This window comes from Phoca vitulina, unplaced genomic scaffold (assembly GCF_004348235.1).
Source record: "Phoca vitulina isolate PV1807 unplaced genomic scaffold, GSC_HSeal_1.0 scaffold16, whole genome shotgun sequence".
Taxonomy (NCBI): domain Eukaryota; kingdom Metazoa; phylum Chordata; class Mammalia; order Carnivora; family Phocidae; genus Phoca; species Phoca vitulina.
In genome coordinates, this window is record NW_022589719.1 from 27879335 (window position 1) to 27892115 (window position 12781).

The following is a 12781-nucleotide window of genomic DNA, read 5'->3' on the forward strand; positions in this document are numbered from 1 at the left end:
GAAAGGGGAACCCTCCTACACTGTTGGTGGGAATGCAAGCTGGTGCAGCCACTCTGGAAAACAGTATGGAGGTTCCTCAAAAAGTTGAAAACAGAGCTACCATATGATCCAGCAATTGCACTACTGGGTATTTACCCCAAAGATACAAAAGTAGGGACCCGAAAGGCTACGTGCACCCCGATGTTTATAGCAGCAATGTCCACAATAGCCAAACTGTGGAAAGAGCCAAGATGTCCATCAACAGATGAATGGATAAAGAAGAAGTGGTATATATATACAATGGAATATTATGCAGCCATCAAAAGGAATGAGATCTTGCCATTTGCAACGACGTGGATGGAACTGGAGGGTATTATGCTGAGCGAAATAAGTCAAACAGAGAAAGACATGTATCATATGACCTCACTGATATGAGGAATTCTTAATCTCAGGAAACAAACTGAGGGTTGCTGGAGTGGGGGGTGGGGTGGGAGGGATGGGGTGACTGGGTGATGGACACTGGGGAGGGTATGTGTTCTGGTAAGCGCTGTGAATTGTGCAAGACTGTTGAATCTCAGATCTGTACCTCTGAAACAAATAATGCAATAGATGTTAAGAAAGAAAAAAAGAAGAAGAAGAATGTAGCAGGAGGGGAAGAATGAAGGGGGGGAAATCGGAGGGGGAGAAGAACCATGAGAGACAATGGACTCTGAAAAACAAACTGAGGGTTCTAGAGGGGAGGGGGGTGGGAGGATGGGTTAGCCTGGTGATGGGTATTGAGGAGGGCACGTTCTGCATGGAGCACTGGGTGTTATGCACAAACAATGAATCATGGAACACTATATCTAAAACTAATGATGTAATGTATGGGGATTAACATAACAATAAAAAAATAAAAAAAAATAAAAAAAAGAACCTCTGCTGAACAGTCAGGTGGGAGACAATCTACACAGCGGCCAAGTTCAAAGGAAAAGTTCACATCCGGTGGAAAAGTTCCTTTTCTTTCAGATGTGAAAGAGCATGCTCTTCATAATTCCTTGGTGTTTATTAAGAGATAGCTAAGCTCTCTGTTTATAATTGAAGAGACAAATTAATAATCATTAAATTGCACAGACATCAATACAGTAATTGAAAGAGATCAGCAAGAGATCCCTCTCCCAGTTTAAAAAAAAACTTCTTTTTCTTTTATTCCTTTTTGGGATTTATCTACTACCCTATGTATGTTGGTTTAGTCAGTATGCCTCTATCTGAGCACATATTTGTGTATGAAGAGACATGAGATCAGTTAAAATTTGTAGAAGACAATCAGTATTTAAAAAAAAACATTTTTTGGGTGAAGGGGAGTGGGAGATACAGGGAGATTCCAGTTATGGAATGAATAAGTCATAGAAATAAAAGGTACAGCAAAAGGAATACAGTCAATGATCTTGTTATAGCATTGTATGGTGACAGATGGTAGCTACGTTTGTGATGAGCACAGCATAATGTATAAAGATGTCGAATCACTATGTTGTATACCTGAAACTGATGTAACATTGTGTGTCAACTATACTCAAAAAAATTTTTTTAAACCCATTTTTGACTTAACCAAATATGCCCCTCTCCAGATTCAAGAATAATCCTTAGTAAATCGAAATATTCCTGAATTTAGTCAAAGTGAAGTCTTACTTACCCCTAAAACAAGACTATCTGCTGTAGAGATTTTTGAACACATACATGGAGCCATACTACCAGCATTTCCTCTAGATGATTATGCTTCTAATCTTTGGTGGTATTTTTATTAGCAAACTTCTACAAAACAATACAAAACACATATACACACTTTGCTCAAAAGAAAATACTTAAGTTTGATTGTTTCCCTACTGTTTTACAACCACCTCCCCAAACTCTGAAGCAATTGCTTTCTTCTTTCTGTGCCTAATTTTGTAAAGGCATCAGCTTGCATCTACCTGTTCTGAATAATGGCCTCCATAAGTGAAAACCCTCTCTCTACAGCTAAAAAGTATAGGCATATTACAGTTATTTTCTCTGAGTAGTAAACAGTGGCTCTGGATGATAAAGTATGAACACTTAGGGAACAGTGTTAGAGAATTTTCAGTAAAGCTTTTAACAACTTATTTGCAATTCATAATCAGTTCAATGCAATTCATAATGCCATGTTTGCATTTCAAAACCAAGTTCTTGTACTTAAATTCATCATGGGCTCATGATTTTTTTTTTCTGTCACATACTTGCTATCTAGTTCTTCTTTATGTGAAAGAACTTTTTCTGCCATCAGACAACTTACCAAAGTTGCTTCCACAATCCTAAAGTCTTCTCCTAGGGGTTCTTTTGTTGTTATCCGCCCCCTCCCCGTTATTCCTGCATTTCTGGTGTTCAGAAAACTTGGCTAATAACTATATCTTTTGTGGATATGACATTACGTTGTTCTACATCTTCTAACAGGTCTTACTTAGGTCAGTAACATGAATCATGCCACTTAGCCAGGTGATCATCTAATGGATGATATTAAACCCTGAATCTTGGTCCTTTCGAAAGGAGGGTTTGAGTAAATGACTGCTCATTCCCTATACCCTTAAAATCTCATGATTTGATTATTTTAATGCATCTTTGGTTTCTAAAATTGATTTTTGGTTTCTAAAATTGATTATCTCTTAATTCTATAAAGTACAGAGACAGAAAAAAGCTAGGTAAGAATACAAGAGCTATTGACAGTAGAGAAAACAATATGTTAATAACTTAAGTATAAATAATAAGTTTCATATATTAAACAGCACCTTTGAGAAATGCCAAAGAAAGGGTACAGGCCTAAAGGCACCCAAGATTAAGATTAATCATTCTGTTATGCTTAAATAAAAGACACAGAATTACAGAATTCATATATAAAGTAATGAGGAAGTTATATCTAGATTGCTATTCACGTTTGAGAAAAAAGGAAAATAATAAAAAATAATTAGCCCTTTTTTATATGTATAAAAATTCTCACAGTTGATAGTGGAAACACCATGAGTGACTTGGGGAGAATATTTAGCATCACTATAGTGTCCATCAGGCCCCCACCAAAACCATCCCAGGTGAAGTACCAAGAAAAAATAGGTTGCATGTGTTTAAAATTCTTTAGCTTAATTGATGGAAGAAAATAAGAAATTCTACAATATTGTTTCTGGAATAAATGATGGTTAGAATTTTTTAGAAAAACATTCTACAATACTCTATAACCCAGTTAAGTATCTCATTTTTGTAAAAAAAAAAAAAAAAGATAAATAAAAAATAAAAATTAATAATTTGTTTTTATTTTCTGGTGATCTCATCACTAATCCAAAGAGCAGCTGCAGAACAAGCCCCTAGCCCTTATTCCCAACCCTGTCCTCATCCCCTACACTTGCCTTTAAGACAGGAATTCTGGAACAGTCACAGAGAGCTTATGTCTAGAAGCCACTTGTCCATCTTTGGCAGAGATGCGACTCCTGTCTTCAGAATAAAGTTCAAACTCTTTGGCAGGGCCTTAAGCCCTTCATGAGCCCTGCCCACTTTCTCAGCCTCATCCAGCCCCTCCCTGGGTTTCTGCCCTAATGGCTCCAACAGCAACCTTCTTTGGGAAGCCTTCCCTGCCCCAGCCTGTTAGTACTCCTCTCCCTGCTCCCCTACATCACAGTGTTGTCTAACTCTGGATGATCAGGACTGGCTGCCAAGGCAGTGTGAGCTCCCGGAAGCCGAGGAATTCATTTCTCCATGTCCCGGGCCAGTCCTGGGCTGCGACCGAGGGGCTCACACTTGATGGAGCGGACTGGGCTGGGCGCACAGGGGGTGGCTGAGGTCCAGGGTCTGCACAAGGATGGACCGGGCAGGAGAGGGAAGGTGGGGGGCACCGAATTCTATCTCCGCGCCGCTTTTTCAGCTTTTAACACTTAAGAAATACTGTAAACAAAGCGACATCATTACCCTTCATTTTACTTGTTTAAGGTCCTAAGGATCGAGTTTCGCCCTCTTGGGTCCAGGCCCAGGCTAAGGGGGCGGAGTCCCGGCGTGGGCCGGTCTCCTTGCCCAGGAGCGCTCCTCCAGCACCCGGCCCGGGTCCTACCGCCAGTGCCCAGGCCCAGATCAAGAGGCAGATGTCAGCGGGCGGCGCCCTCAGGGCCAGCTTCCCAGACGCTGCCGGGCAAGCATCACTGAAGCAGCAAGGAGCCCAGGACCCAGCAGGCCCTCAGGCTCCTCAGGCCACGCGGGCCTCCAACGGCAGCAGCGAAGGCGCTGTCCTCGTGCGCCTGCGCACCCACTCCTGGTACGGGGCGGGGGCGGAGAAGGCCGTGTGCGCAGACTCACTAGGGTTTTGCGGACCACGTGGTCAGACTCGCGGGAACTACGGCTCGGTGTCTGAAGAAATGGCTTCTCCAAACATCTACTTCTGATATTGGCCCTTCTGGTGCATTCACTGCAGAGCGACTAGGATCACTGATGAAAAGTCAGCCCCTCACCTTCTCTGTCCTCAGAGGAAAATTGTAGCGCAAATGCATTTTAGGAGGTGTAAATATTGAAAAAGGCAGTTGAGTCAGTGACTACCCTCCACCTTTTTTTTTTTTCTTAAAGCGTTAGAAGCCGAAGAAGGAAATTAATGAAGAGACTATTTGGCAAGACACCAGAATGACTTTTTCATCCACCTGCTGAGGTGAGTTTACGTTTCAGTTTATACCTGGTATCAGTTTTCTATTTGATGGGGAGAGTCGTTAAAACTGTGTGTGAAAAGATGTGTAAAGAAGTAGAGGTAGCAGCTGGAAGATACAGAAGGGTCCGATGTGGTAGATGAGGAAGTCGGGGGGTGAACCTCAAGCAAAAACTGTGATCTTAATTTAACTGACAAGTACGGGTACCGCTGTTACGCAACTCTCATGACTTACTGAGGCAGTAAAGTACCTGGAGAGCAGACATTCCTGCAGCTACTGAATGTTAATGAAGTCTCGTTTGTTCCGGGAAAATTTTGATTGGTATTTTGGGAAAATTAAAATTCAAGCTTGTGATGTAAATATTTAGTAAAACATAAATAATAGTAAAACATTAGGGAATAGAGACTGATTTTTCTTTTATAACGAAATTGCCTAAATGATACTAACACCTTTTTTATTTTTTATTTTTTTGCCAAAGCCAAATTACAATTATATCTTAAAGCCACCGAGATTTTTTATGATCATTTATAGTTCGAAAATCAGTTATAAACTCAATAACTTTATTATTAGCCTCATAGCTAGCTTCCTTATACATTGTGACTGTGCAGCCCCCTCAATTAAAAGAAAAAAAATATGTCCAGGACGTTCTAATGCCTTTACATTTTGTTTTGGTCATTGTATCACTGAGGATATGAGTTTTAGTTGTAAGTAATAAAACAGTTTAGTTTCTGACATTAGGATCGTTCTTTTCTGCTTTACCTGTCTGTGAGTAGAGAGTAATCTGACAATACTAAGCATTCTGTGTGCTGTAGAAGAACTCACTTGAATGTGTTTTCAATGTCAAGATTATGGAATTAGTAGAAATGAGAGTCAGTTCTGATGCAATGACTCCCTATTGTAACTTGCTACCCTGACTGATTGATTTTGAGAGAAGAGAGCTATCTTTTCCTTTCATCTAAGGTTTACCCAACAGTCTTTGGAAATTAGCTTGGATTTGATGATTTTCTTGGATGGGGACCAAATATGTATTTGTATTTGTTCAGTGAATACAAATACATATTCATATATATTCAGTATGAACATAGACAAGAATAGATGATAAGTCAAACTGTGGGATAGGCAAAGTTCCTTGGCACTTCTTAATTCCTTTGATAATATTACAGATCAATCAACCGGTTTTGCTTTTCTCTATCCCTATAAACTGGGTTTAGAAATTTAGAATTAATTTCATTCTAATTTTTGTCACTTGGTTCTCAAAACTGCTTCCTTCAACAATGGAGAGGCAGTCAGTCATGGTATGACATCCAATATGACTTACTTTTTTTTTTTTTTTTTTACTTTTACTTTTTGTCATTTAAAATATTTTTCCATGTAGGTTATGTTGTTAATTTCCCTTGAATTGGTTCTCAGAACAACAAAGACATTATGAGGATAACAAAGACATTACTAGGAAATGTGCTGAAACCACTGTGTTTGATAGAATCAATGTTGTTAAGACCATCGTTGGGGGATCATTATAAGGATTCCATCGGCTATAAGCCCGCATAAAATATTTTGTCCAAATTGCTGTGAGGAATTGCATTTTACTTATGCACAGGACAAAACAGATACTTCCTCTGTGTAAACATGTTATTCTAGTAAGAAAAATGGAAATAAATCTGTATAACAGTGGGGAAACTTAGCAATTGAGTTTATTGTAGGTGTGCAATATGTGTATATTTATATAAAATATAGTATATATGTATATGGATACACATACTTGAACACACACATGTATGTAGTAGATACTCATTTTCATATAGTTAGCGTTATTACATTACTTTAAGGAAATGCTAATTAATAGTTTAAAAATTATTTTGCCCCCCTTTTTTTTTGGCATTTACTGTGTCCAGGCAATATGTTATGTGCTTTACATGTGTTTAAAGATAAACTCAGATACATCAAAAATTTGAAGAGTTTGAGCAAACATTGACTCGAATTGGGCAACACCAAATTGAAAATGGTTGGGAGCACCTCATTAGCAGGAGCTAGGGGAAAGGTTTTTATCTAGAAGATGTGGAAGCAAAGCAAGGAAATTATTTGATCGGCTGTAGTTTAGACAGCTGCCTTATTTGAGAGAGCTTAGTTAGCTGTGGTTAGTTGTTCTTAAGTTTAATTTTCTCGGGTTGGAGTGCATTGATTCTGGCTTTGGTTTCGGTTTGCTTATGTAGGCTATCAACGCATTAGAGCCACTCTGGTCTAATGGCCTTCTTGTTTAGCTGCTTTAACACATTGGCTTATCCTACTTAAACTGCACCATTGTTACTATTTTAACTGGTGAAAATACTGAGGCTTGGGGAGGTTAGGGGTCTTGTTCATAGTTACACAGCTTATATATGTGCAAGTTGCGGTTCTAACTCCAGCAATCTGGCTCCAGAATCTGTACCCCTTTGCTTTCTCAGGCCTCCTTCAGGAAGAGCTGTGCTGTATGACCATCACAGAATTGTGTAAAGAATACTGTTGGTGAAATCACAAGATCTAGGGATGGTTCTCAGCTCCAGTTCTGGCTGGGCCTTAGGCATTCAGGTCGATAGCATCACTATCAATAGGCTGAGACCAATAGAACTGGACATTGCAGCCAGCATTATATGACTATATGAAGTGATATTTGGCCAAAAAGTCTGTACCAGATTATAAGTGTTGCTAAGTTCTTAGGTGAGTGGCAGGAACTGTGAAAACAAAGTCAAATTGTGAGTGAGGTTTAAACCGGATAGGCACCACGAGTGGAGAAAGAGATTGGTGCAGCCCACTGAGTACCAGTGAGCCAGGCAGTAGAAGCGAGTAAAGGGATATTCATTTTTATTTTTTTATTATTTATTATTTTTTAAAAGATTTTATTTATTTGAGAGAGAGAGAAATATTTATGTTTCTTGAGTGAAGTCTTTGTACTCAACTCCAGCGTTTATTACTTGTAAATAATAAGTATCTGCTTGTGGGGAGGGGCAGAGGGAGAGGGAGAAGCAGACACCCTGCTGAGCAGGGAGCCCGCTGTCAATGGTCATCGCCGGGCAAGGGGTTTCCATTTTTAGAGCGAAGTCTTGCATTTTCTTCAGTCTTCCTCACAGAGCAGGAGCCTCGTCATAGTCCATGTGCAAATGAGAACCCCCCTTTCTCCATGGGGATCAAACCTGGTTTGACCCAGGCTGGGAACTGGACTTCATGTCCTGCACTTTCAGCTTGATCTTTAGATACTTGAACTCAAAGCTTCCTGCAAGATCTTTTCTCCTGATTCAAATCTCTCCTACAAATAGATGCCTGGGGACCCTTGGCACCTCCCTCCCAGTCACCCAAATTTAGGATGGGTTTGGCCAGCATCTGCTCCATGGGATAAGGGGACAGTTGTGACTGATTGATTTTTAAAGGGATTTAACAAATGCAAAATAGACTCTGGACAAACCTTTCAGAAATGTTGTGTAGGCCTGGCATGAATCAGTGATATGTATGTATCTATGATGTATTTGTAGATTCTGGAAAGATAACTCTGAATCCATGCATTTCATGAAATCTTGACCTAAGTCTTAGAATTTAGAATTGGTTGACACCCTGGAGCTCTAGAAATCTAATAATAACCCGTGTTTTTCTGAGGAGGGAAGACACTAAATATAGGACGCACTTGGGTTTTCCTTGTATAGCTTCAGTTATATTTCTTGAGCGAAGTCTTGGTACTCAAACCCAGCATTTATTACTTTTACGTGAAAAAAGCACGTATATACTGGTATTAAGATAAAGTCTGCTCTATCCTGTTTTATATTACCCCAAATAAAAAGTATGTAAAACCTTAATTTTATGTAATAGCTTAGCACAGTGTTTGGTCACAAAGTAGTAATGTAATATATTTTTCTGGGCAAATGAATAAATAAATGAGTAAGTTTTTAGATAATCCAGAATGAAAATCCGTAAGTCCTTTAATAATTTAGTATTAGTATTTTAGGTAATTTAGTATTTTAGTAATTTGGTATTAGTAATAGGCATATGACTTCTGTGCTGGGATATGATATTTCTACTCCAGTCACTTTCTCAGGTCTTGGGTCGCAGGTATATTTTTAGAAAGCTTAGAAGATTTTGAACTTAAAATTAAACTGATTTTATTTTTCACAGGAAGTCTAACACTTAGATGACATAAGTATCCAAGGAACAGCATCTTTGTTTTTCTCAAGCACGCAGAACAGTGCCCTGTACAGAGTAGGCACTCAGTTAATTTTGATTAGTAAATGAATACCTTCCCCAGTTGCATAAAAACATGATTGCATTGTTTAAAATGAATCCACTATATAAGAATTTTATGCTTACAGCATAGTTAAAATTGTAGAAGTAGGCAGTCTTGTTTTTTATACTTTACAGCCTCAACTTAAAATACAAATTTTAGATGGTTGAAACCCAAATCTATTAGCATCTTTTGACTCTCCAGCAAAAAGAGGAGTTAGGGGGGCAAATCCATTGACACTCTAGATATTGAGTTAAGGGACTCTCAGGTGGGATTAAAAGTAACAGGGTATAATAGTTTTTGATGGCTGCATAATATTCCATTGTATATATATACACCACATCTTCTTTATCCATTCATCTATCGATGGACATCTTGGCTCTTTCCACAGTTTGGCTTTTGTGGACATTGCTGCTATAAACATCGGGGTGCACATACCCCTTCGGAGGTATTATGCTGAGTGAAATAAGTCAATCAGAGAAAGACATGTATCATATGATCTCACTGATATGAGGAATTCTTAATCTCAGGAAACAAACTGAGGGTTGCTGGAGTGGTGGGGGGTGGGAGGGATGGGGTGGCTGGGTGATAGACATTGCGGAGGGTAAGTGCTATGGTGAGCGCTGTGAATTGTGTAAGACTGTTGAATCAGAGATCTGTACCTCTGAAACAAATAATACATTATATGTTAAAAAAAAAAAAAGAAGATAGCAGGAGGGGAAGAATGAAGGGGGAGAAATCGGAGGGGGAGACGAACCATGAGAGACAATGGACTCTGAAAAACAAACTGAGGGTTCTAGAGGGGAGGGGCGTGGGAGGATGGGTTAGCCTGGTGATGGGTATTGAGGAGGGCACGTTCTGCATGGAGCACTGGGTGTTATATGCAAATAATGAATCATGGAACATTACATCAAAAACTAATGATGTAATGTATGGGGATTAACATAACATAATAAAAAAAAAATACACCTAACATACCAAACATCAAAAAAAAAAAAAAAAAAAGTGACACGGTAACTTTCAGGAGGCAAGTCCTGAAAGTAGCAGTATTATATCACTAAAACCCTTCCCTCCCATCAGAGAGTTAGGTGGTTCCTTCCACATGTACTACAGGTTTACTATAGAGAAACATGTTTGTTTGTTTGCTTGTTTTGGAGCTACTAATCTCTGATTCTATCCCAGAATAAGAAGAGTGGGAATAATGGTTAGGAGCACTGCCTGAACTTAGGAGCCAGACTGCCTGGGTTCGAATTCATGCTTCAGTCTTTGCTAACTGCATGTCTTAATGGCAAGTTTTTAATCTTTCTGCTATAGTTTTCTCATCTGGAAATGATGCTGATTACAGTACTTGTTTCACAGGGGTGTTGTGAGCATTAAGTGTATTAACTTATGTAAGTGTTTGGGGATGTGCCTAGCACATAGAGTGGGCTAAATATTTGCTATTATCATTATTACTACTACTAAAGTAAGATGGAAATGGAATATGTTTGATGGAAATTTATTTCAAAAATCAACTTTGCTAGAAATGCTTCTCTTCCATAAAGCAAGTCTTACTTTTTAAGTCGTTTATATAGATTTACGGTATGCCAATCCTACAACCATTCTGGGGACACTATTTAGTTCCTAGACCCTCAGACCATGGAGTATATGTCTTTACTTTCACTTAGCTGCCAAGCTTCATGGTAAAGGACACAGCATTCCTGATCACCCAGATTGCTGAATAGTTGGGACCCACGCAGACCAGGAAATTTGAAACTATGTAACAGTCACCTGACCTAATACATCTGCTTTCCCAGATACAGAAATTGCATTCTTCTCATCTGCCTCCTCCTTGATTTTGATTTCTCTTCCTACTCTTTCCTTATATGTTTTGTCCCATTTGGCTTTTAAAAATAATTCTCAAGCTTCAAAAATAGGCATTACTTTGCTGTTTCCAAACCGTTTTCACATAATGTTGTCTTATTTGATCTTTAACCGCTCTGCTGGAGAAAGGCAGATAGCAATTTTTGATCAATTGATCTGTCCTTTTTTCTTTTCTTCTCCCCTTAATCCAGTTTAGATTCATAGTCCATCGTTGCAGCCATACTTTTGGTGCTATCCCACGCTTTTTTGCCACTTTGCTATTTTATCATTCCCTCTTGCAAAACCCTAATCCTGGATGAAACCAAATAGGCACTTTATCTGGATTCACACTGAGCCGCCAAGTCTTGCTGAAGCAGTCAGTTTGTTTGTGCTGTAAATTTGTGACCACTCCTTCAAATGTGCCCTCGGTACAGCCCGGCAGTCCTCTTCTGTTTCTCTGATTAGTTTATTCTCTATTTCCATGACTTTTCCAACACTACCCTTTCTGTTTAATATTCTGATTCTACACATGGTCCCCATGTTGGGCATGACCTCACTTCTGCTTTGATGGGGACGACGCGAGCTATCGTAATGGAGCCTCCTACGTGCTCTGTACCATCCCTGCAAACCTACTGATATCTGCAACAATGACATCTTCCTTTCTTTCTGTTATGTGGATAAACCACCCTTCCTCATGACTTAGGCCATGCCTTCCATATACACTTTTGATTTCTTGATACACTGCAATCATCCCTTTTCTCTAGTATATTCAATAGCTTTCTGTCTTATCTGGATTGTTCCCATTGGCTTTTAAACATGCCCATGTTTTCCCCGTTTCAGAAACAAAACAGCCATAACCCAAATAGAACTCCCTCAGTGTACCATCCTTGGCCTGTTCTTGCCCCATTGCAAATGAGTTTAATGTACATGAAAATACTCTGTAAATAGCAAAGCTTTGTAGCTATCCAGGAGGCAGGGTTTGATGAAATTAATGTACAAAATACTGTGAGCCATTTTCAGTCTTCTGGCCATCCGCCTCGCCAGCGTGGTAATGGTATGTAGGAAGAAACAGTGGCAAGGAAATACATGCAGTTATCATTAGTGATAAACTAAGAAAAATCTCAAACACAGTCTTGAAAGATGAGCAATCATCATGGACAGTAGAGGCCAGCTTCTTAAGAAGTTCCCGCAGAGCAGTTTAACCTCATGAGATTGCATGGTGCTCCTTTTTGTTTTTAGCCAAATTCTTTTTAAAGACTTTTTATTTATTTTATTTTTTTTTTTTTAATTTTTTATTGTTATGTTAATCCCCATACATTACATCATTAGTTTTAGATATAGTGTTCCATGATTCATTGTTTGTGCATAACACCCAGTGCTCCATGCAGAACGTGCCCTCCTCAATACCCATCACCAGGCTAACCCATCCTCCCAACCCCCTCCCCTCTAGAACCCTCAGTTTGTTTTTCAGAGTCCATCGTCTCTCATGGTTCTTCTCCCCCTCCGATTTCCCCCCCTTCATTCTTCCCCTCCTGCTACATTCTTCTTCTTCTTTTTTTCTTTCTTAACATATATTGCATTATTTGTTTCAGAGGTACAGATCTGAGATTCAACAGTCTTGCACAATTCACAGCGCTTACCAGAACACATACCCTCCCCAGTGTCCATCACCCAGTCACCCCATCCCTCCCACCCCACCCCCCACTCCAGCAACCCTCAGTTTGTTTCCTGAGATTAAGAATTCCTCATATCAGTGAGGTCATATGATACATGTCTTTCTCTGTTTGACTTATTTCTCTTTGGAGTCACAAACCCCTTCAGACATAGGAAGAAAGCTGTGGATCTTCTCCCCAGCTTCATGTATATATTGTAATCCTTTGCACTCATATTTTTGTGTGTGGAGAAGAGGCCTATGACCTCCTGAAATGCCATTCATTGGCTCGAGATTAAGAACGATTTTTAAATAAGAAAACCCATCTTGTTCTTCTCCACACACTAGCAGCCTTGCTTTCTTATAGGGTTCTTTTCAAGCTTTTTTACTTGGATATTTCATAGT